We start from the raw sequence: 14,793 nt of genomic DNA, 5'->3' as shown, positions 1-14,793 counted from the left end.
CTGCCTACTCTCTTCCTACTAATTCAAAACAGTACTTTAATTCCTAGCCAGAGCAATGAGACAACAAAAGTGGTCAATGGAATACAAATTGGAAAGGAAGAAATCAAAATATCACTACTTGAAGATGATATGATAGTATATTTAAGTGACTACAAAAATTCAACCAGAGAACTCTTAAACCTGATAAACAACTGCAGCAAAGTGGCTGGATATAAAATTAACTCAAACCTTCTTGTACTCAAAGAATAAACAGTTTGAGAAAGAAATTAGGGAGATGACACCCTTCAAAATAGTCACAAATAATATAAAATACCTTGGTGTGACTCTAACCAAGCAAGTGAAAGATCTGTAAAATAAGAACTTCAGATGATTCAAAAGTGCACGTCTTCTGCAGTGTTCTCCTCTTCCTCTTCCCTGAGCCTCTCGACCTCACAGTGTTGCCAAAATGTCCCTTTCTAACAAGCTGATTTTGGACAAGCTGGATGTGAAGGGGAAGCAGGTAGTGATGAGGGTGGACTTCAGTGTTCCTAAGAAGAACAACCAGATAACAAATAACCAAAGGATCAAGGCTGCTGTCCCAAGCATCAAATTCTGCTTGGACAATTGAGCCAAGTCAGTTATATGAGCCACTAGGCCATCCTGATGGTGTTCCCATGCCCAACAAGTACTCCTTAGAGCCAGTTGCTGCAGAACTCAAATCTCTGCTGGGCAAGGATGTTCTGTTCTTGAAGGATTGTGTGGGCTCAGAAGTAGAGAATGCCTGTGCCAACCCAGTGGCTGCGATTGTCATCCTCCTAGAGAACCTCCACTTTCTTGTAGAGAAAGAAAGGAAGGGAAAACATGCTCTGGGAACAAGGTTAAAGCTGAGCCAGCGAAAACTGATGCTTTCCAAACCTCCCTGTCCAAACTCGGAGATGTCTATGTCAATGATGCTCATGCACACAGAGCCCACAGCTCCATGGTGGGTGTGAATCTGCCACAAAAGGCTGATGAATTTGTGATGAAGAAGGAGCTGAACTACTTTGCCAAGGCTTTGGAAAGCCCAGAGCGACCCTTCCTGGTTATCTTGGGAGGAGCTAAAGTTGCAGATAAGATCCAGCTGATCGATAATATAGACAAAGTGAATGAGATGATCATTGGTGGTGGAATGGCTTTTACCTTCCTTAAGGTGCTCAACAACATGGAGATTGGCACATCTCTGTATGATGAAGAAGGAGCCAAGATTGTTAAAGATCTCATGTCCAAAGCTGAGAAAAATGGTGTGAAGATTACCTTACCTGTTGACTTTGTCACTGCTGAAATATTTGATGAGAATGCCAAGACTGGCCAAGCTACTGTGGTCTCTGGTATACCTGCTGGCTGGATGGGCTTGGACTGTGGTATTAAGAGCAGCAAGAAATATACTGAAGCTGTGGCTCAAGCTAAGCAGATTGCTTGGAATGGTCCTGTTGGGGTATTTGAATGGGAAGCCCTTGTCAGGGGAACCAAGTCCCTCATGGATGAGGTGGTGAAAGCCACTTCCAAAGGTTGTATCACTATCATAGGTGGTGGAGACACTGCCACTTGCTGTACCAAATGGAACACAGAGAATCAAGTCAGTCATGTGAGCACTGGGGGCAGTGCCAGTCTAGAGCTCCTGGATGGTATAGTTCTTCCTGGGGTGGATGCTTACAGCAATGTTTAGTATTTTCCTGCCTTTGGTTCCAGTGCACAGCCCCTAAGTCGACCTAGTGTTTTCTGTATCTCTATTTGGTGTTAGTGCAAGATTCAGCTAGTGGGCAAGATGCAGCACCAGAAACCCTAAACAGTTAAACAGCATCTCAGTTCATCTTTACTGCATCGGGATTTGTCTACATTTAAGATCCCATTTAAATTCCTTAGTGACTAAAACCATTGTGCATTGTAGAGGGCATCTATTTATATTCTGCCTGTGAAAGGAAGTGAGCTATAAAAGTTTAGCTCTCTTCGATGTATATTGCCTCTGGTTAGCTTTGTCACTGTTCATGACAGCATGGAAATACAATGAGATTCCAGCTGTATGTTTGGAGAAGTTGATGATCTACTAAACAATAAAGATGCCCACTGAAACTGAAAAAAAAAGAACTTCAAGTATCTGAAGAAAGAAATCGAAGATCTCAGATTATGGAATGATCTCCTATGCTCATAGATTGGCAAGATTAATATAGCAAAAATGGTCATCGTATCAAAATAAATCTACATATTCAATGCAATCCACATCAAAATTCCAACTCAATTCTTCACAGAATTAGAAAGCCCAATTTATAAATTTATTTGGAATAACAAAAAAAATCTAGGATAGACTATTTACCTATTTTTACTTATTCTTTAATTTATTCATAGACAAAAATCAATCATCATTAATATTTTTGCACTATTAATTCCATAAATATCTTAGCTATATTTTTCTCATTTAATCTGGAAATTTCATACATGTTATTAAAAAGCTAAAGAAAATATTAGGAGATTAATATATACATTTGAATTTATTGACATAGTCATATTGACATAATCATATGAAATAACTTTTTTGGTATATAAATATAATCTAATCCAAAATACATGTTCAACCTGAAAACTGTAAGTTAATAGCTTTAGAGAGAAGGGACATCAAAGACAGGAAGAATTGGAGAGAAAAAAGAAAGAAAGAAAGGAAGGAAGGAAGAAGGAAAGAGAGGGGGGAGAGGGAGGGAGGGAAAGAGGGAGGAAGGGAGGAAAGAAAGAAGGGTGACAGGGAAGCTGGGAAGGAAGGATAGGTTAATGCAGCTAGGATAGGTAAGGACAGAGACCCTGAGCACACAATACTGGATTTATCACTGAGCACATATGCTATCTAACTGGTCTTGGATACTGAAGTCAATACAGAAGGCCAGAAAATTCTTGGCATTTGACAGAAGCAGAATGAAGTCACTTTGAAAAAACTCTGCCTATATTTGCCTGCAGAATCATTCTAACTTCTTTAATAGAAAATTAAAGTTCATTTTTTCAGATATGGATGAGTGACCACTGTTCTATATGTGTGACTTGATGGCAAGGTCAGGTTGGACATTATAGGCAAAGCTTCTTACTTGAAACAAGCTGCAGTGGTTCCGGTTAATCTCATTAAAAATCAAAGTGGAAGAGGGAAGTTCATTCCTTGTTCAGAATCACAATGTCAACAAAACAGTGAGAATTGTTTATTTAAAGAAGCAAGCACCAAGCTTTTCTCTGAATCAATGAGATTTTATTTATAAAATTAGAGTATAAACATTCTTCTTTGCTAAAAAATGTTTAAAAATGGCATTAATCAAGAATACTGAAAAGTTAAAAGAAAAAGAAAAAGAATCTCTTTCATTAATATACAACTTGGAATCTGGACTTTGTAGAGGTACAAAAACAAATAATATGAACTACTTTATAAGACAATGCTTTGTATTATGAAAGCTTTGAAGTTAAAAAATATCACTATGGCAGAGACACTATGATCAATGGAATCAAGTTGAAAACCAAGACACAAATCCACACACCTATGAAGACTTGCTTTTTATTTAAAAAAAGGCAAAAATGCACACTACAGGGAAAAAGACTGCCTCTTCAATATATGGTGCTTGTTAAACTAGATAGCTATATATAGAAGGTTAAAAATAGGTCCATTCTTTGGCCCGGAAACTGGAAAAGGGGAATAACAATCAAAATCTCAATAATAAATACTCAAGTTAATAAAGAAAAAAAAGTCATTCTTATAACCCTGCACATATTCAATTCTAAATGGATCAAAGACCGCAACAAAAAACAAGATAAGAGAAAATATAATAAAAGAGGTAATGAGGAACAGTCTTAAACTCATTGAGAGAAGAAAAAATTTCTGAATACACAGTGAACTTAGGATAAAGATCAACAGTTAATAAATGGGGTCTTATGGAACCGAAAAGCTTCTCTAAGGCAAAGAACACTGACATTCAACATGGCAACCTACAGGATGGGAAAATATTATACGAACTATATATTCTGGAGAAGGCTAATATTAAATATATATAAAGAACAAAAACAAAAACAAACAAAACTAGATATCAAAAAACATGTAAACAATGGTCAAAAAAGGCAACTCAAACCGCTTATAGACATTTAAAGGGATATTGAGCAGGGTAGAGAAAAGCACACTTTTAATCTTCACCTTCAAGATGCAGAGGCATGCAAGTATCTAAGGTCTAGGCCACTCAGATCTACAGGGCAAGTTCCAGGACAGGCAGAACTACACAGAGAAACAGTGACTCAAATGAAAGACATAAAGGAAGGAAGGAAGGAAGGAAGGAAGGAAGGAAGGAAGGAAGGAAGGAAGGGAGGGAGGGAGGGAGGGAGGGAGGGAGGGAGGGAGGGAAGGAAGGAAGGAAGGAAGGAAGGAAGGAAGGAAGGAAGGAAGGAAGGGTAGTTGATTGATTCAAAATTCTTAATCATTAAAAAAACACAAATTAAATTTTTAAGATTTCATATTAAACCCATTAAAATGGCTGAGGTCAATAAAACAGATGACATCCCATGCTGGTGAGGATATGGAGTAAGGGGAAAACTGATCTATTTCTGCCTGGAATGCAAACTTGTATGCCTTCTATGGAAATTAGTAAGGCTGTCCTTAGGAAGATGGAGTAGATGGAATCTTAAGATTGAAGTATCCCACTCTTGAACACATATGCAAAGGATACTTCATCCTGCCAGAGAGATATTTGTTTAACCATGTTTATTGTTCTTTATTCTTGTTATTCTTTATTATTGTTCTATGTTCTTTATTCATAATAGCAAGATATTTGAAGCCGCTTCCATATACCTCAACAAATGAATGAATAAAGAAAATGTGATGAATTTTACATAGTAGAACACTACTCAAACATTTAAAAGGAATGAAATCATAAAATTTACAGGTAAAAGGATAGAACTAGAAAAAATGTTTATCTTGAAAACTCTGCCTTTTTTTCTGATAGGAATCAGGGTCATCAGATCTGACTACACCTCATATCCTATGCTCAGCAACTCCTGATAAAACACCCCACCACCTGGTCTCTACATTCTGTACCATAACTTTGGCAGAAGATCAGCTTTTCTAGAAAACACACTAGTTCTAGACACCTGAAAGGCAACATTGACAACCAAAATTCCAGAAGTCACACAGGCCATTGAAATTCCAGGACAAATACTTACTGAACCAAAAGAATCACTGGCCACCACAACCCCAGGCCACTCAAGTCAGAAGACCAGAAAGAAAAAAAGGAAACCAAGAGGAAAATTTTCTCAAATACCCATCTAACAAAGATAAACACAGATATTAAACCTGTAACCTCCAAATCTAGATTACTAGAAGCAACAGTAATAGAACACAATAAACAGCAGCCAGGGCAATATGTCACCACCAGCACCCAGCTATCCTACTTCCATAAGCCATGGATACAACACAGCTGTAGTACAAGAAAATGACCTTAAGCCCAATCTTATGAAGATGATCTGGCCTTAAAAGGGGGAAATGAATGAATCCCTTAAAGAAATAGAAGAAAACACAAACAAATGAGGGAAAGAAATGAATAAAATTGTTCGAGAACTGAAAATGGATGTAGACACAAAAAGAAAACAAGAAATTAATGAATCTTGTACATGTAGAAATTATGTAAGCAGATAGTAATGACAGACATAAATATCACCAATGGAATACAGTGATGACATAAATAATCTCAGATATAAAAGATAGCGTAGAAGAAATTGATACACAGGTCAAAATTGTTAAATTTAAAAAGTTACTGGCACACTTTACCCAGGAAATCCAGAAAACTATGGAAACATCAAACCCAAGAATAATAGGAATAGAAAAAGAGGACTCTCAGTTCAAAAGCACAGAAAATATTTTCAACAAAATCATAGAAGAAAATTTCCCTAAACTAAAGAGAGGGAAAAAGCCTATAAAGAGCCAAAAAGATTGGACCAGAAAGGAAATTCCTTTCTTGCTTCAAACTAAACAAAATGCTATATGTACAGAGCAATGAGAGAATATTAAAAGTTGAAAGGGGAAAAGGCCAAGTAACATGTAAAGGTAGATGTATTAGAATTGCATATGTCTTCTCAACAGAGTCTATAAATGCAGACGCCATACAGTTTCTACCACTCCATAGATGTCAGTCCAGAATTCTATACCAAGAAAATTTTCCAGTCATCATAGATGGGTAAACAAGATTTTCCATGACAAAAACAAATGGAAATAACATCTATCTACAAATCCTGCAATGCAGATGTTTGAAGGCAAATATCATATTATACTCAAGAAAACAAAGGAAATAAATAATTTCACAACAGGAAAACCAAAAGAAGAAAACCACACACACACACACACACACACACACACACACACACACACACACACACACACACACAAATGCACAAACATCAGCTTCAAAATGACAAAAAACAAACTAGCATTAGTTATTAATATCTCTCAACTTCAAAGTACTTGATTTCTCAATAAAACATACAGATGAACAGAGTTAATGCTAAAACAGTATCCAGGGCTTCAGATGGATATGAAAAAAATAAAAATAAAAAACAAAACTAAACAAGAAAATAAAAACAACCTTAACACCAAAGATAAACATTAACAGAGCAAATGGCTGGAAAAAGATTTTCCAAGCAGATATTTAGTATGTCCTTTCTAATATCGACCTAAAAAGACATTGAATCAATATTAATCCAAAAAAATGGGAAAGACCCATCAAACTCATCAAAGAAAAAAATATCCAACAAGGTGCTTCTCAAATCTTAATATGTATAGCCAAAATTTATGGGCACCCACATTTGTAAAACTAAACATTTCTACATTTTAGTTTTCTGTTGTTGTTGTTTTTTAATTAGATATATTTTTATTTGCATTTCAGATATTATTCCTTTTCCCAGTTTCCTGTCCATAAGCCCCCATCCACTCCCCTCACCCCCACCATATTCGTGTTCACCCCCATCATCATCCTTACCGCTCCCCCCACCACCATTCTTCTGCACTAGGTGTCCAACTTTGGCATGACCGAGGACTTCCCCTTCCACTGATGCATGAACAAGGCTATTCCCTGTCACATATGCAGTTGGAACCCTGGGTGAGTCTATGTAGACTCTTTGGGCAGTTGTTTAGTCCCTGGAAACTCTGGTTGGTTGGCATTGTTGTTCTTATGGGGTTGCAAGCCCTTTTAGCTCTTTCAATCCTTTCTCTAATTCCCCCAAAGGGGGTCCTGTTCTCAGTTCAGTGGTTTGCTGCTAGCATTCACCTCTGTATTTGACATGCTTTGGTTGTGTCTCTCAGGAGAGATCTATATCCAGTCCCTTTCATCATGCACCTTTCAGCTTCATCTATCTGATCTAGTTTTGGTGGCTGTAGATAAATGGGCCACATGTTGTGCAGGCTCTGAATGGCCATACCTTCAGTCTCTGCTCTAAACTTTGCCTCTATATCCCCTCCTATAGATACTGTTGTTTCCCTTTTTAGGAAGGAGTGGGAGCATCCACATTTTGATAATCCCTCTACTTGAGCTTCCAGCGGTCCGTGGATTACATCTTTGGTAATTCGAACTTTTGGTCTAATATCCACTTATCAATGAGTGCATACCATCTGTGTTTTTCTGTGATTGGGTTACCTCACTCAGTATATTTTCTAGTTCATTCCATTTGCCTTTGAATTCCATGAAGTCATTGTTTTTGATAGCTGAGTAGTACTCCATTGTATAGATGTATGTCATTTTCTGTATCCATTCTTCTATTGAAGGTCATAGAGGTTCTTTTCAGCTTCTGGTTATTATAAATAAGGCTGCTATGAACATAGTGGAGCACGTGTCTTTTTTATATGTTGGGGCACCTTTTGGGAATATGCCCAGGTGAGGTATAGCTGAGTCCTCATGTTGTGCAATCTCCAATTTTCTGAGGAACCTCCAGACTGATTTCCAGAGTAGTTGTACCAGTTTGCAATCCCACCAACAATGGAGAAGTGTTCCTCTTTCTCCACATCCTCACCAGCAACTGCTGTCACCTGAGTTTTTTATCTTAGCCATTCTGACTGGTATAAGGTTGTTTTAATTTGCATTTCCCTGATGACTAAGGATGCTGAACATTTCTTTCAGTGCTTTTGGCCATTCGATATTCCTCAGCTTAGAATGATTTGTGTAGCTCTGTACCCCATTTTTAATAGGGTTATTTGGCTCTCTGTAGCCTAACTTCTAGAATTCTTTGTATATTTTGGATATTAGCCCTCTATCAGCTGTAGGATTGGTAAAGATCTTTTCCTAATCTGTTGGTTGCCATTTTGTCCTAATGACAGTGTCCTTTGCCTTACAGAAGCTTTGCAATTTTATGAGGTCTCATTGTCGATTCTTGATCTCAGAGCATAAGCCATTGGTGTGTTATTCAGGAAATTTTCCGCAGTGCCCATGTGTTCGAGACTCTTCCCCACATTATTTTCTCTTAGATTGAGTGTATCTGGTTTCATATAGAGGTCTTTGATCCACTTGGACTTAAGCTTTGTACAGGGTGATAAGAATGGATTGATTTCCATTCTTCTACATGCTGACCTCCAGTTGAACCAGCACCATTTGTTGAAAATTCTATCTTTCTTCCATTGGATGGTTTTTTTACCTTCTTGTTAAAGATCAAGTGATCATAGGTATGTGGGTTCATTTCTGGATCGTCAATTCTTTTCTACTAATCTATCTGCCTGTCTCTGTACCAATACCATAGTTTTTATGACTACTGCTCTGTAATACTACTTGAAGTCAGGGATGGTAATTTTCCTAGAAGTTCTTTTATTGTTGAGGATAGTTTTTGCTATCCTGTGTTTTTTTGTTATTCCAAATGAATTTGCAAATTGCTCTTTCTATCTCTATAAAGAATTGAGTGGAATTGTGATGGGGATTGCATTGAATATGTAGATTGCTTTTGGCAAAATGGCCATTTTTACTGTATTAATCCTGCCAATCGAAACCTACAAATTGGTAGTAGGAGACTTTAACCCACCGCCTTTACCAATGTACAGATCATCTAGACAGAAACTAAACCGAGAAATAATAGAAGAATTAGATGTCATGATTTACGTGAACCTACCTAAGAGATATCTATATAATACATCACCCCAACACAAAAGAATATTCCTTCTTCTTACCACCTCATGGAAACTTCTGGAAAATTGACCATTTACTTGGTCACTTAAAGGACTCATCAGGACTCATCTCTGTGGTCCAGAGACTGCGCAGATCTGAAGGGACCCAGTCAAACATTTCCCTGCACCCAAATCCCATGGGAGGTAGAGCTAGATCTTCAGAGAGGCAGACATGCTTGGGAAGCCAGAGGAACTACTCTCTGCTCACATTTCTAACTTTAGAGGAAAATCCCTAGTGCCATCAGGGACTCCTGTGCACAGGGTCCCAAGCGAAGGCAAGACAGGCCCTTCTAGTTGTAGCCCTCATGGAGAGCTGAAACCCAGATCTGAGAAGTGACTCAAGACATGAGACCAGAGGTAAGACCAACTTTTCTGCTCCAAGTGACCTGCCTGGTGGACTCAGGACTAACAAACACAAAATTCCTCTGGGACCGGGCACTTCCACTTTCTAGCTTGGGCCGGAACCTCTCTAATCCTGGCCTAAAACTCCCTGCCCCCAAACCTCATGGGAAAGAGAGCTCACCACCCAGACAGATGGGCACTCCTCAGACTGCAGGGCAGGAGAGACTGCTAGTACTGCCCACCTCTGCCCACAACCCTGGACCAATAGGAAACCTTACAGGGTCTCTGAGAACAAGAAGATAGGGGCACTCATAGCTGCAGCCCAGACACCTCATGGATATGAAGGGACCCAGTCAAACAGCTCCCTCCACCCAAATCCTGTGGGAGTGAGAGCTACACCTTCAGAGCGGCAGACATGTCTGGGAAGCCAGAGGAGACTACTCTCTGCCCACATTTCTGACTCTAGAGGAAAACACCTAGGGCCATCTGGGCCCACTGTTCAAAGGGTCCCCAGGACAGGCAGGGGAGCTGAAACCTGGATCTGAGAAGTGACTCAAGGCCTGAGACCAGGGGCAATATGTACTTTTCTGCTCCAAATGATCTTCCTGATGCACTCAGTACACTCACGCATAGGAACACCTGAAGACCAATAAACAGGAACGACTACACACCTGAAAGCAGAACACACTGTTCCCAAAGCTGGCTGAAAGAGGACAGGAAAACAGATCTACAGCACTCCTGACACACAGCACTATGGGACAGTCTAACCACTGTCAGAAACAGCAGAACAAGATAAAACCAGAGACAAACTAATGGCAAGAGGCTAGCACAGGAAACCAAGCAAGAGAAACCAAGACAACTTGGCATCCTCATAGCTCAATTCTCCCACCAAAGCAAACACTGAATATCCAAACACAACAGCAAAGCAAGATCTAGATTTAAAATGACATTTGATCGTGATGACAGAGGATTTCAAGAAAGACATAAAGAACCCTCTTAGAGAATGCAGGAAACACAAACAGAAGCCTATAAAAAGAAAATGCAAAAAACCATGAAGGAATTACAGGAAAACACAATCAAACATGTAAAGGAATAAAAATGGAGATAGAAGCAATAAAGAAAACACAAAGGGAGACAACCCGAGATACAGAAAACCAAAGGAAAAGACAAGGAGCCCTAGATAAAAGCACCACCAACAGAATGCAAGAGATAAAAGAGAAAATCTCAGGAGTAGAAGATTGCATATAAATCATTGACAAAATGGTCAAAGATAATGGAAAACAGAAAAAGATACAGGCCCAAAACATACAGAAAGTCCAATACACAATGAGAAGATCAAACCTAAGGGTAATAGGTATAAAAGAGAGTAAAGACTACCATCTCAAAGGACCAGTAAATATCTTCAACAAAATCATAGAAAAAAACTTCCCTAACCTAAAGAAAGAGATGGCCGTAACCATACAAGAAGCCTACAGAACTCCAAATAGATTGGACCAGAAAAGAAACTCCTCCCATCACATAATAGTCAAAACCCAAAATGCATAAAATAAAGAAAGAATATTAAAAGCAGTAAGGGAAAAAGGTCAAGTAACATATAAAGGCAGACCTATCAAAATCACACCAGGCTTCTCGCCAGAGACTATGAAAGCCAGAAGATCCTTGACAGTTGTCATACAGAGCCTAAGAGAAAACAAATTCCAGCCCAGGTTACTGTATCCTGCAAAACTCTCAATTAATATAGCCGGAGAAACCAAGATATTCCATGACAAAACCAAATTTACACAATCTCTTCCTACAAATACAGCGCTATAAAGGATAATAAATGGTAAAGCCCAACATAAGGAGGCAAGCTACACCCTAGAAAAAAACAATAAACTAATCATCTTGGCAAAGAAACAAGAAGAAGAAAAGCACACAAACATAACCTCACATTCAAATATGAATATAACAGGAAGCAATAATCACTATTCCTTAACATCTCTCAACATCACTGGTCTGAACTCCCCAATAAAAAGACACAGATTAACAAACTGGATATGAAATGAGGACCCTGCATTCTGGTGCCTACAGGAAACACACCTCAGAGGCAAAGACAGACACTACCTCAGAGTGAAAGGCTGGAAAACAACTTTCCAAGCAAATGGTCTGAAGAAGCAAGCTGGAGTACCCATTCTAGCATCGAATAAAATCAATTTTCAACTAAAAGTCATCAAAAAGGATAAGGAAGGAGACTTCATATTCATCAAAGGAAAAAACCACCAACATGAACTCTCAATTCTAAATATTTACGCTCAAAATACAAGGGCACCTACATACATAAAGAAACCTTATTAAAGCTCTAAGCACACATTACACATCAAACAATAACAGTAGGAGATTTCAACACCATAACTCATCAATGGACAGATCATGGAAACAGAAATTAAACAGAGACATAGACAGACTCAGAGAAGTCATGAAGCAAATGGACTTAAAAGATATTTATAGAACATTCTATCCTAAAACAAAAGGATATACCTTTTTCTCACCACCTCATGGTACTTTCTCCAAAGCTGACCATATAATTAGTCATAAAACAGGCCTCAGTAGATACAGAAAGACAGAAATAATCCCATGCTTCCTATCAGAGCACCACGGGCTAAAGCTGGTCTTCAAGAACAATAAGGGAAGAACACCCAAATATAGATGGAAGTTGAGCAATGCTCTACTCAATGATAACATGGTCAAGGAAGAAATAAAGTGAGAAATTAAGGACTTCTTAATATTTAATGAAAATGAAGGTACAACATACCCAAACTTATGGGACACAATGAAAGCGGTGCAAAGAGGAAAACTCATAGCTCTGAGTGCCTGCAGAAAGAAACAGGAGAGAGCATATATAAGTGGCTTGACAACACAACTAAAAGCTCTAGAGCAAAAAGAAGCAAATATACCCAGGAGGAGTCAAAGGCAGGAAATAATCAAACTCAGAGCTGAAATCAACCAAGTAGAAACAAAAAGGAGCATAGAAAGAATCAACAGAACCAAAAGTTGGTTAATAACTACAAAATCAGAGGAAAATCAAAAAATCATCAGATCCTACTACAAAAGCGTATATTCGACAAAAGTTGAAAATCCAGAGGAAATGGACAATTTCCTATACAGATACCAGGTACCGAAGTTAAATCAGGAACATACAAACAATTTAAACAACTCCATAACTCCTAAAGAAATAAAAGCAGTTAATAAAGGTATCCCAATCAAAAAGAGCCCAGGTCCAGATGAATTCAGTGCAGAATTCTATCAGATCTTCATGGAAGACCTCATACCAATACTATCCAAACTATTCCACAAAATTGAAACAGATGGAGCACTACCGAATTCCTTATATGAAGCAATTACTCTTATACCTAAGCCACACAAAGATCCAAAAAAAAGAGAACTTCAGAACCATTTCCTTTATTAATATCGAAGCAGACTGAATCCAAGAGCATATCAAAACTATCATCCACCATGATCAAGTAGACTTCATCCCAGGCATGCAGGGATGGTTTAATATACAGAAAACCATCATCGTAATTCATTTTATAATAAAACTGAAAGACAAAAACCACATTATCATTTCAAAAGATGCAGAGAAATCAATTGACAAAATTCAACACCCCTTCATGATAAAAGTCCTGGAAAGAATAGGATTTCAAGGCCCATACCTAATCATAGTAAAAGAGATATATAGCAAACCAGTAGCTAACATTAAACTAAATTGAGAGAAACTTGAAGCAATCCCACTAAAATCAGGGACTAGACAAGGCTGCCCACTCTCTCCCTACTTATTCAATATAGTTCTTGAAGTTCTAGCCAGAGCAATTACACAACAAAAGTAGATCAAAAGGATAGAGATTGGAAAAGAAGTCAAAATATCTCTATTTGTAGATGATATGATCGTATATTTAAGTGATCCCAAAGTTTCCACCAGAGAACTACTAAACCTGATAAACACCTTCAGCAAAGTGGCTGGGTATAAAAATAACTCAAATAAATAAGAAGCCTTCCTCTACACAAAAGAGAAACAAGCCGAGAAAGAAATGAGGGAAACGACACCCTTCATAATAGTCCACAGTGATATAAAATACCTCGGTGTGACTTCAACCAAGCAAGTAAAAGATCTGTATGATAAGAACTTCAAGCCTCTGAAAAAGAAATTGAAGAAGACCTCAGAAGATGGGAAGATCTCCCATGCTCACGGATTGCCAGGATTAACATAGTAAAAATGGCCATTTTACCAAAATCGATCTACAGATTCAATGCAATCCCCATCAAAATACCAATCCAGTTCTTCAGAGAGTTAGACAGAACAATTTGCAAATTCATCTGGAATAGCAAAAATCCCAGGATAGCTAAAACTATCCTCAACAATAAAAGTACTTCCAGGGGAATCACTATCCCTGAACTCAAGCAGTATTACAGAGCAATAGTGATAAAAACTACAAAGTATTGGTACAGACACAGACAGATAGACCAATGGAATAGAATTGATGACCCAGAAATGAATTCACACACTTATGGTCACTTGATTTTTGACAAAGGAGTCAAAACCACCCAATGGAAAAAAGCAGGTTTTACTGGAGGTCAGCATGTAGAAGAATGCAAATCGATCCATTCTTATCACCCTATTCAAAGCTTAAGTCCAAGTGGACCAAGAACCTCCACATCAAGCTAGATTCACACAAACAAATAGAAGAAAAAGTAGGGAAAAGTCTTGAACACATGGGCAATAGAGAAAATTTCCTGAACATAACACCAATTGCTTATGCTCTAAGATCAGGAAACAATAAATGGGATCTCACAAAACTGCAAAGCTTCTGTAAGTCAAAGGACACTGTTGTCAGGACAAAACGACACCCAAAAGATTGGGAAAAGATCTTTACCAATCCTACAATTGATAGACGGCTTATATACAAAATATACCAAGAACCCAAAAAATTAGATTGGAGGAAAACAAACACCTTATTAAACAATGGGGTTCACCAGCTATACCACTGTTGGGCATATACCCAAAAGATGCTGCAACATATAACAAACACACATGCTCCACTATGTTCATGGCAGCCTTATTTATAATAGCCAGAAGCTGGAAAGAACCTAGATGCCCTTCAACAGAGGAATGGATACAGAAAATTTGGTACATATACACAATGGAATATTACTCAGCTATCACAAACAATGACTTTATGAAATTCATAGGCAAATGGAGGGAACTGGAAAATATCATCCTGAGTGAGGTAACCCAATCACAGAAAAACACACAT

At 38.2% G+C, this 14,793-nt stretch overlaps 1 pseudogene; it reads left to right on the top strand.

Annotated features, from left to right (window-relative positions):
* Nucleotides 1-445: 445 nt before the first annotated feature.
* Nucleotides 446-1,684, top strand: Pgk1-ps4 (phosphoglycerate kinase 1, pseudogene 4; annotated as a pseudogene).
* The last annotated feature ends 13,109 nt before the right edge of the window (nucleotides 1,685-14,793 follow it).

This window comes from Rattus norvegicus, chromosome 8 (genome assembly GCF_021556685.1).
Source record: "Rattus norvegicus strain SHRSP/BbbUtx chromosome 8, alternate assembly SHRSP_T2T, whole genome shotgun sequence".
NCBI lineage: Eukaryota > Metazoa > Chordata > Mammalia > Rodentia > Muridae > Rattus > Rattus norvegicus.
Note: the sequence above shows the minus strand (reverse complement) of the source record. Positions and strands in the feature narration are given on the sequence as shown.